Source organism: Haliotis rubra, unplaced genomic scaffold (genome assembly GCF_003918875.1).
Source record: "Haliotis rubra isolate DU_JTF1 unplaced genomic scaffold, ASM391887v1 Scf210, whole genome shotgun sequence".
NCBI lineage: Eukaryota > Metazoa > Mollusca > Gastropoda > Lepetellida > Haliotidae > Haliotis > Haliotis rubra.
The window spans coordinates 1,106,146-1,117,954 of record NW_025766115.1 but is presented as its reverse complement, the minus strand read 5'-3'; the positions used below and the strand labels follow the sequence as shown (position 1 = coordinate 1,117,954).

Here is an 11,809-nt window from a genome sequence, read left to right as displayed (position 1 = left end):
TTGGTGATGTGGTTTGTCTGGACGATTCATCGATCACTATTTCCAACCATGTATTTGTATTTGAAGTCGCGTGAGAAATAACTGAGCGACCGTGTGATGTGCGAAATGTCAGGTCCGACTGGATATAAATAGCAACAGTGTAGTTTTTAGCCAATCGAAAAATAGTGACGTATATCGTTGCATGGCAACGCAAGTGATTCCTACTGTCGGGGTTTCCTCATGTGTCAAATCGTGTTTCGCAAAAGAAACTTGACAAGTATTTATACGAAATATATTTCCATTTGCACGATATGCACAGAAATTAAATGTTAGACGTACAAAGGTTGAAATCTTATATTATGTCGTACTGAATTGATTTTGAGGCGTACATTACGCCTGTACGCCCTTTATCTGTAGCCCTGTTCAGAGCTAGGCTCATTTATTATTCTACCTACGGTACTGCAATGCAATAAAATGTTTTTGGAAGTTATGGAAGACCATAGTGTGTACAAACTCATGATGTACTGACGACGACGACAATGATGATGATGATGATGATGATGATGATGATGATGATGATAATGAGGATGAGGGTCTGCTTGGCTCAAGTGAGAGCATGTGTAATTATGCATGTACATGATGGAATCAATGTGCTATTTATGATGACTGAAATGGGACTGAAATTTTGTCATTAAAAGAGACCTTGCACCATGGCATTGATTGATTGATTGATTGATTGATTGACACAGCTGTAAGAAGTTAATACTTGAGTAACTACACAACCTACCCTACTGCACATCATACTTTTACATGAGAACGTTTTAATTATTGATGATATGTAGGTATGATGAGGTTGTATGTACCCACTGTGAAAACACATGAAGGTGGGAGTTAAATACTGTAACATGTTGATGCAGATGCACCTTTGTATGACTGTGTGTTGGGCCAGTGGCCTTATACTGAATAAATAGTGTCTGTCTGTTACATGAACGTGTACAGTTCTGCTGAGGATACTTTGGAGCCAGTGGTATATACTATTAACCCTTTTCAATGGATCAAATCATGGATTCAACAGAGAACTATTATGTGGGGTCAAATTTGGCTTAAATATCTTAGCTTATTGTAAGCATGGATCCTAGGTTTCAGTATGTCATTGCATCTGGTGGATCCCATACCTGCTATTGACATGTGTTGTTTATTTGTCAATGACTCGTTCCATGATTTGCGAAATGGTTGATTGGTGCCGTGAAAACCATTTTTATGGTTACTAATGTACCAAGTGCATAAGCTTAGATTGAAGTTGCTGTTTGCCCAAAGAGGGGGTTACCACATTATTATTCATCCAGTTTTATATGGATACAATTTCAAATTATAAATCTACGTTTAAGTAATGTTGTGAATTTTTTAGATCCTTAGCAAAGTGTGAGTAGTATATGTTTATATGGAAGATCAAAGAAGAATTTTGTCTGAATTCTGTTGGATATGTAAAAATATGTCAGGTTTATGGCAGTAATTATATTGCTTGGTACAAAGATATGGGCATTGGTATTCCAGCATGGTTATTGGTTAAAAATACATTTTAAAGTAGTATGGGAGTTACTATCACCTTACTGCAACAAACTTTGTAAATCTTGGTTAAAGTACAGGAGATATATCTTCTTAGCTCAACAACACTGGTAGATCTATGTTAAAGTATGTGAGTTACGATCATCTTAGCTCAACAACACTGATAAATCTATGTTAAAGTATGTGAGTTACAATCATCTTAGCTCAACAACACTGGTAAATCTATGTTAAAGTATGTGAGTTACGATCACCTTAACTCAACAACACTGGTAGATTTATGTTAAAGTATGTGAGTTACGATCACCTTAACTCAACAACACTGATAAATCTATGTTAAAGTATGGGAGTTACAATCATCTTAGCTCAACAACACTGGTAAATCTATGTTATAGTATGTGAGTTATAATTACGATCACCTTTTTATTATAGGATATTTATATAGCGCACATATCCAGGCAACTAGTGCTTGCTCAAGGCGCTGGTATTTTCCCCTCGATCATTGGATGTCAATCTTAACGACACATCGTATTATCAGTCTCAACTCCCTGGGGAGTATACAACTCTTGCAGCCACTAGGCGCACCGAGTTATTGTGGCTTTCTCATCCTAACGAGGTACCCATTCACAGCTGGGTGCACTGGGACACATAGTCACAGTACTTTGTCCAAGTTCACTGCACGTTGCTGTACCCGCAACTAGGTGTTTGCACGTATTCATGTGGCCACCATCTGGTCATATACCAACGGATTCGTGGGTTCTTTTAAGTGCACAGGGATGTGTACTGTACACTAGGGGTTGTGACAACACTGAAAGAGCCTGCACAGAAAGTTGACTCCAAGGTTTTTACACCCGGTCACAGGTGGGCTCGATCCCGGCACCTCAACCTCGCTGGATCACTAGCCTGGCGTCTTAGCCAGCTCGCCCACCGCGCCCCTTAACAGAACAGCATTCGTAAATCAATGTTAAAGCATGGGAGTTTGGCTCATCACCTTAGCACTGCAACAGTATCTTAGCTCAACAACATTGGTAGATCTATGTTATAGTATGTGAGTTATAATTACGATCACCTTAACTGAACAGCATTCGTAAATCAATGTTAAAGCGTAGGAGTTTGGCTTATCACCTTAGCACTGCAACAGTATTCTGGAATGAATCCTGGGGCTTCACATTTCCCAACTTCGTCCCAAGGCAAGTGTGTCCAGTCAGTGACAGGCAAACACAATGGTAGATTATCATGATAAAGATATATATTTCTCTGACGCTATTCACTCATATTTAGTATATAAATGAAAGCTTGAAACAGCAGGGTTGAAACAAGACTTCAATATAAGGCTAGTTGCACGCTTATCTTGGAAGATGAAATTGTCAGGATTGTTAATCAATACAGCCAGACTCACTCACTGATGTGACTTGGGGTATCTTTGTGGTTAAGGGGCGGTGAGGTAGCCTAGTGGTTAAAGCGTTGGCTCGTCACGCCGAAGACCTGGGTTCGATTCCCCACATGGGCACAGTGTGTTAAGCCCATTTCTGGTGTCCCCCGCCCTGATATTGCTGGAATATTGCTAAAAGCGGCGTAAAACCAAACTCAGTCTTTGTGGTTAAAGCATTCACTCAACACACTGAGGACTATGATTCCATTCCCAACATGGCGACAATGTGTAAAGCCCATCTCCACAGGAATAAGGCTACCATAATCCAGAGGTAAGCTTACTAACAATTACTAACAATACATGTAATTGTTCTTTTTAAAATAATGTATTGATATTCTGGTCAAATGCTGTCAGATTCCAAATTTTCGGATATAGAATTCATTCCGAACCGTATATGCGAGCTCCACTGGGTAACACTGCTGTTACATGTGTGTATGGTGTTTTCACTGGTAAATCCCAACCACTGTATGAAGAACAGTTCTGTGCTATTGTAAACAAGTGTCAGGAACTGTGTCATTAATTTTATATATATACCTTCTTAACTATATTTATACAATATATATACAATCTCAGCTTGTGTTTGTTTATTATTTGTGATGGATGTGGGGAATTGCCCTACTGGTTACAAAACAAGTGTGGGGAAAAGTCAAGATGGGGAAATGTCATGTGAGGAATTGTCCTGATGGGGAATTGTCCGTACACCCTTGTAAACACAGACCAGATAGCCGCTATGAATGTGAAAGCGATAACGATAACATTAGGGACTTCTGGTAAGAAAAGTAGAACAACAAAACACATTCCAAATCCATAACAATTATCTACCTAAAGCGGAGTCTATCATACAGTTCCGACTAAAATATGAGCATGTGTTTATTTGTTGAATGTCAACTTCGAATGATTGTCCCATTATGGCACACGTTTGACACGAATGATTGTGCCATTATGGCACACGTTTGACACGAATGATTGTCCCATTATGTCACTCGTTTGACATGAATGATTGTGCCATTATGTCACTCGTTTGACACGAATGATTGTGCCATTATGGCACATGTTTGACACAAATGATTGTGCCATTATGGCACACGTTTGACACGAATGATTGTCCCATTATGGCACACGTTTGACACGAATGATTGTGCCATTATGGCACACGTTTGACACGAATGATTGTCCCATTATGGCACACGTTTGACACGAATGATTGTGCCATTATGTCACTCGTTTGACACGAATGATTGTCCCATTATGGCACACGTTTGACACGAATGATTGTCCCATTATGGCACACGTTTGACACGAATGATTGTGCCATTATGGCACACGTTTGACACGAATGATTGTCCCATTATGGCACACGTTTGACACGAATGATTGTGCCATTATGTCACACGTTTGACACGAATGATTGTCCCATTATGGCACACGTTTGACACGAATGATTGTCCCATTATGGCACACGTTTGACACGAATGATTGTGCCATTATGGCACACGTTTGACACGAATGATTGTCCCATTATGGCACACGTTTGACACGAATGATCCCATTGCCATTATGTCACTCGTTTGACACGAATGATTGTGACACCCATTATGGCACACGTTTGACACGAATGATTGTCCCATTATGGCACACGTTTGACACGAATGATTGTGCCATTATGGCACACGTTTGACACGAATGATTGTCCCATTATGGCACACGTTTGACACGAATGATTGTGCCATTATGTCACTCGTTTGACACGAATGATTGTCCCATTATGGCACACGTTTGACACGAATGATTGTCCCATTATGATAAGCACACGTTTGACACGATTGATTGTGCCATTATGCCACATGTTTGACACGATTGATTGTGCCATTATGGCACATGTTTGACACGATTGATTGTCCCATTATGGCACACGTTTGACACGAATGATTGTCCCATTATGGCACACGTTTGACACGAATGATTGTGCCATTATGGCACACGTTTGACACGAATGATTGTGCCATTATGGCAAAATCATATCATTCGTGTCAAACGTGTGCCATAATGGGACAATCATTCGATGTGTTTTGTTGTTCTACTTTTCTTACGAGAAGTCCCTAATGTTATCGTTATCGCTGTCACATTCATAGCGGTTATCTGGTCTGTGTAAACAAGGGTGTACGGACATTTCCCCATCAGGACAATGCCCCACATGACATTTCCCGTTTGACACGAATGATTGTCCCATTATGGCACACGTTTGACACGAATGATATGATTTTGCTCTAACGTCACCGACAGACACGTTTGGCCTGGTGCAGACAGCATCTACGGTACAGGACACAAGATTGGAATGGTTGTTTTTTTCATTAATGAGTCGAGATTTCATCTGGACAGCTCAGAATGCAGGGCAAGGGTGTTCAAACGGCGAGGTGAACGGTATGCCGACGTGTGCGTTGTTCAACGTCGACAGTTTGGTGGTGGAGCGTTATGGTATGGGGAGACCTCATGGCCGGACACAACTTGTCATTGTCAATGGTAATCTGATCGGCCTGAAATACAGGGATGAGATCATTGGGCCTCATGTGCAGGCGGCCATTCAACAGAGACGCTTCAGCAACATAATGCCCGCCCACATGTAGCTCGTGTTGTGACAGATTTCATGAGACAGCAAAACATTTCGATCAGCTGTTTTTCCAGACCTCACCCCTATCGAGCACGCTTGGGATGAAATGAAGCGACGTTTACGTCAAGCCCAGAATCAGTCATTGACGTTCAGACTTGGAACAACGTTCCCCAGGCTTTCTCCAATCGCTTAGTATCGTCTATGCGTCGTCGTTGTCAAGCCTTCATCCACGCCAATGGTGGACACGCGATGCTGAATTTGTGAACTGACTTTTGACACCACATCTCTCCAAGGGCGTGTCACGATGGTTTGTGTCAAATCATACAGATTTTGATATTATCCTGTCAACAGTTAAACAGTGATTAAGGAAAACACCACAAATCATGATATTATATTTTTGCATTAAAATGGCATTACATCAAATAATGTACAGTTACTTTATTCCAGTCGTATATATTCTTGCAAATAAGGACGGAGATGTTGTTCCGAACTCTATGGAAGACCGCTCCAATGCCGGCAAGTACCTGTAATAACGAAATTCCAAAGATAGAAAAACACAACACATGTCAAAACTGCCTTCAATACAATCTTGGGCTGTGGGGTACTCTGGTGATAAAGCGATCGTTCGTCACGCCGAAGACCCGGTTTTGATTCCCCACTGGGGTACAATGTGTGAAGCCCATTTCTGGTATCCCAGGCCGTGTGGAGAACCACTTAAGCAGTCTTGTGAAAGTCCGAGAACATATTACTGTTATAAGTGATGATGCATTTACATCTGTTTCTGGGGATGACATGTCTATTCATTTATGGTCACATATTTACAAATTGTGATATCTATTATTGAAGCAAGGGGTCACATATTTACAAATTGTGATATCTATTCTTGAAGCAAGGGGTCACATATTTACAAATTGTGATATCTATTCTTGAAGCAAGGGGTCACATATTTACAAATTGTGATATCTATTCTTGAAGGAAGGGGTCACATATTTACAAATTGTGATATCTATTCTTGAAGCAAGGGGTCACATATTTACAAATTGTGATATCTATTCTTGAAGCAAGGGGTCATATTTACAAATTGTGATATCTATTCTTGAAGCAAGGGGTCACATATTTACAAATTGTGATATCTATCCTTGAAGCAAGGGGTCACACTCTGCCTGTCTCTGAGGGTGTGGGGTCGAATCCCGGATGTGCTAGAATCTTTACTTTACTGAGAAAGTATAATCCAAAAAATAATATATGTTACATTTGATCACTTTCTAAAATGGCATTGTGTATTTCAAAGGGGTTACACATTTAGATTTGTGATATGTATTCTTGTAGCAAGGGGTCATATATTTAAACTGAGTCAAAAAAGAAACTTCACAAAATGGAATTTGAAAAATAATCAATATTTTTTTTCTGATGATACATCTATGTATCCGAAATGGGATCCCTATCTTTCGACTCTAGAAAAACGTTAGCAAAACCCACTCAAACCCATCCATTCGTCGTGCAAATGACGTTAGTGCCAGATCAGGTTTTGCACGTGCAGTCGATCACGTGATCTTCGCATCGAAGTTTTCTTCATATGCACGTGTTTGCATTGGCCTCAAGAATTGAAAAAACACTTTTAAACCACAGTTCTAACGGTACTTGAAATGCCACGATTGTCAAATGTGCAACGTGAACGTGCCGTTGGCATGTTGCAAGCGGGAAGATCAGTTATTGACGTTGCAAGAGCAATGGGATGCAGCCGTCGTACTGTGTATGACTTGCGAGGTCGTCTACAACAAACTGGCACCACTTCGGATCGCCCAAGGTCGGGTCGCCCACGTGTGACGTCACGAGCAGAAGACCGTCAAATCGTCCTTCTTCACCTACGTGACAGATTTCTGCCGGCTACACGAACCAGGGCTAAGATGTTTAGAGGTCGACTGTCCTCACAGACCATTCGAAATCGGTTGCGGGCTGCCAATCTCCATTCTCGACGTCCATATCGTGGGCCAATATTGACGCCGTTTCATCAACGTCAACGTCTGCTGTGGGCCCAACGTCACCTCCGATGGACCCAGAGAGACTGGAATCGAGTCGTCTTTAGCGATGAATCCAGGTTTACCCTCAGATTCGCGGACGGTAGGCATGGAGTCTGGAGACGACGTCGTGAACGGTATGCCCAATGTGTACAGGAAGTCGACAGATTCGGGGGCGGAAGTTGCATGGTGTGGGGTGCTTTCTGTGGGAACAACCGTTCCCGACTTCTGGTCATCTGTGGAAACCTCACAGCTGCTGCTTACCGCGACCAGGTGCTCACCCCTGAACTCGTTCCTTTCATGGCGGCTCGTGGCCCAGGTCTACAGTTCCAGCATGATAATGCTCGGCCGCATACCGCGATGTTGACACGAAATTTCCTTCAAAACGCTGGAATCAACGTCATGGACTGGCCATCGAGGTCCCCTGACCTTAATCCAATAGAGCACGTTTGGGATGCACTTGGGAGAAGGCTTCGTGATCTTAGGAACCAACCTCAGAATTTGCAGGAACTTGGCGCTGCCTTGCAAGAGCAATGGCGCAGAATCCCCAACCACGTGTTCACAAGCATCAGGCAGTCGATGAGGAGACGGTGTTTGGCAGTGGTGAATACGCGGGGCGGCCATACACGATATTGAACTGAGAAATTTCGCATTTTTATTCTTGTGACTTTACATTCTGAATACCCATGTTTTGGAACGGCGGTGTAGCCTAATGGAACTGATTATGGCACTGCCAGTGTATCGAGTACATCACACAGATCTCAGCAATGAAATAATAACAATTTAACCATCTTACCATCTCTTGTTGTTTTATAGTGCCCTGAAGAAAGAATGTGAAGTTTCTTTTTTGACTCAGTATATTTCCAGTATTATGTCAGTAAACTTGTGATATATTTTTCGAGGAGCACATACCACTGGGACGAATTCCTATCATATAAATGTACTCAATTTTAATCTAATAGTATGTACTGCTACTTCATCGAAAGGGTATTCTTGTGGGCTTGATACAGAACTTTCCACAAGGGTGTTTTACTAAGGGTTACAGTTACCTCTAGACCCCAAGGGAGGTTGTGGGTTGTCGGATCCACAATAGAGGCCATCGAGACAGTTGCACTCTCTCACCATCCATGGAGTCTGACCCCAGGAAGGTACCCCGGAATACATCTGGCAGTCTGAGCATATATGTAACATATAATTACATGTACACATTATATTTATAGGTTATCTAAGAACCTGGCTAGCTATTCTCGAAACTTCTTAAGCCCTAAGATCTTCTTAAGCCCATTCTTAACACATTGGCTACGATCAAAGTTAAGAATTCTTAGGGCTACGAACGTTTCGAGAATAAGGGCCCTGTTTCGGTAACAGTTTTTAAGGATAACTGTTATAACACGAGATATATGAGTATATGATTGTATTGGAAGGAATTACTGTATTTGAGAACAGTAAACCGAGGGGCAAAAATTAAACACACACTGGAAATAGGTTAAGTTGATAAAAAGCTGCATGTACACAATATTCCAAAACAAGTCATGTCGGTGTAAGTTCATTTCGTCCCCGGGCTTCATTGTACCAAATTCCTTTTACACAACGTTAGCAGCCACGGATTACTTGTCACAAACCGTCACAAAAATGAGTGGTGATTTTAAGGCATGATTAACTTAAAAGTTCTTTCAATTTTCAATGATACAAAAATATAAACTACTTTCTCTCCCCCTCAGTGTAGGTTTCCAGATTGGGAGAATCAAAATATATTTCGTGAGGATCCATACGGCACATAACACCAGAATGTCGTATATCTGAAGTCACACTAGATGTATACCGCTATCTAAAGTATGGAAGTATTGCCAAGTCGTTTAGGGTGAGGATCCGCAGATAGCGGGTTCGGTATGTTTATGATTCTTGGTTTGTGACTACCGTGTAATGAAACGTACCTTAAAAGAGCATTTCCAAAGGTTCAGGTGAAAGTGCCTACCTTCTCCTTCAGTCTTCAGGGGTGCGCAGTACCCCTGGGAACTCGGGGTTCCCTTTGCAGCACATCTCCTTGGGACAGTCCCCACCCAGGCTACATGGCACGTCCGCAGCAGCTACGTGGAACACCAACACCTGGGGTACATATCACGGTCTGCTAAAGACTATTGGTGGCCTGGATCTACATCATGTGAAGCAGGGTAGCCTAGTGGTTAAAGCGTTCGCTCGTCACACTTAAAACCCGGGTTTTATTCCCGACATGGTGCAATGTGTGAAGCCCATTTCTGGTGTCCCCCCGCCGAAATATTGCTGGAATATTGCTTAAAGCGGCGTAAAACTAAACTCATTCACTCATCTGAAGCACATGTTGATAGTGATTGCTGATCAACAATGATCAGCTCTGTAGATTATTGCTTCACAGCCAATAGCATTTCGATTACATTTACATTAAAAATATAGTGCAATATCAGATTTTGAGAAGACATCGATAAACTATATAGCTACGTATTACTTATATGCAACCCAGTATTGCTTTGTGACAAATGAATATTAGATGAACGGTTTGTTTGTCATAGATGAGACTTTGAATTGTCTTATCAAACTGTTTGTGTATGTAGTGACGGTGTTGTAGTTTTAGATAGAGCCTGTAAATGAGGTTAAAGTCTTTGATGACTCTACAGGAGGAAGCTTATTAATTTTAGAGACTGTATGAACCTTCATGTGAACCACAAGGGTTCTGTCTGGCAGGTTGTCTGTTTGGCCTCGTGTCTGGCCATTTGTCGGGTTTTCTCTGTCTGTCTGTCTGTCTGTCTGTGTGTCTGTCTGTATTTCCATCAGTTCTTCACACAACCAGTAGAACAAAGATCCATAAGCGACCGATGAATGCATAATGATAACAATTTACTTACTGAAACAGTGATCAAGCAGAAGGACTTCATCTTTGTCGTGTGGGTGTTGACAGCAGTGTGCGGGTCAGTAAGTAGTTGACGTTATCACTGTTTGTAAGATAACAACTCATAACATAACTGTTGACGACGTCAAACTTTGCTTCAAATGAGACTTTGTCCCCAGAGCCTGGTGGTTATGATTGATAGGTAAGTTGGTTGGTTGGTTGGTCGGTTGTTTTTGTTGTTTGGTTGGTTGTTGACCACTTGCTGCCAGGTCATTACACATCATTAATAGTGTGTTAGGAGACAAAGTGACCTTGGTATACAAGATCAAAATTGCTTTGCTGACAAAGTGCCAGGCTTTAAAATGTAATGCTCCCATGTATACACATGGAAAAAAGTAGCGCAACACCCATATTTTTCATAGTCTAAATATGCATATCATAGCAAAGGAACTGATCAAAACCTCAATTTATGTGCAAAAGAAGCAAAGATGTGAGATTCCTAGCACACGAATTCATTCGGTCCCTAGGCGGTAGTGTTTTCCGATGCATAATCAGGCAGAGTTCGGTTTCTCACCCCAGGTTCGGTAGGTACAGGTAGATCAGGATAACTCTGTAGGAGCCTAATTATCTGTGCCTGGATATCGCTAGAAGAATTTCCAGGTAGCCTGGGGTGGTTAGAGACTGGTTTATCTCTCGTATGGACAAACTGTTCTGAGAGTCGGATGTGAATTTCTCGTTTAGTTTCACCAACATATTGCTTTTTGCCAGCTGTCCAAGTAGCAGGTAAATCGTATTGTTTGTTTTGGAAGTGGTTCCAAGGGGTGTTCCGAATTTTCTGCCTATTGAATATTCAGCCCTCAATCAACAGAGACCAGGGATATCTCATCCCTTCTGCATACAATGAACTGATAAAAACAACCGATTAGAGTACTCCAGCTATCATTGTTAATTAATCTCATCAGCCATGTATATTTTGTTTCTGCCTCTAGGACCATTGGCTTCCTCCTATTGTCACTACATTATTACCACCGTGCCTTGTTGTTGTTGTTAATCCCCTTGATTCATCCCTACATGTTGTTATTACTTAATCCCTGTTCATGTATATAAGTCTGTTCTGTGCTGTAGTACTTCACTCTTGCTTGACAACGGTATAAGAATCCATACCCAAACGTCGCATCATATATAATAAAGAAGTTGTTATCCATAAACTTTCTTACTTTCTTATCTGCGAATACAGGAGCATTGGCTGCATTTTTTCTCATCTGACAAACAGTTTATCCCGGCTACTGTTTTGCCCAGTTTCCATGGTGACGAGGCTCCCAGATTTTAGGAACACTTTTATAAGT

At 41.5% G+C, this 11,809-nt stretch overlaps 1 long non-coding RNA gene across 2 annotated transcripts; it reads right to left on the bottom strand.

Annotated features, from left to right (window-relative positions):
* Positions 1 to 5,960: 5,960 nt before the first annotated feature.
* On the bottom strand, positions 5,961 to 10,632 carry LOC124276590. Of its 2 annotated transcripts, none has more exons than XR_006898578.1 (4): positions 10,480 to 10,632; positions 9,576 to 9,706; positions 8,650 to 8,772; positions 5,961 to 6,106 (listed from the first exon to the last, which is right to left on the bottom strand). It is a non-coding gene; the product is annotated as an uncharacterized LOC124276590 (long non-coding RNA). The 2 variants fall into 2 exon arrangements; XR_006898579.1 differs by having other exon boundaries at positions 9,576 to 9,735; positions 10,476 to 10,537.
* Positions 10,633 to 11,809: the final 1,177 nt, after the last annotated feature.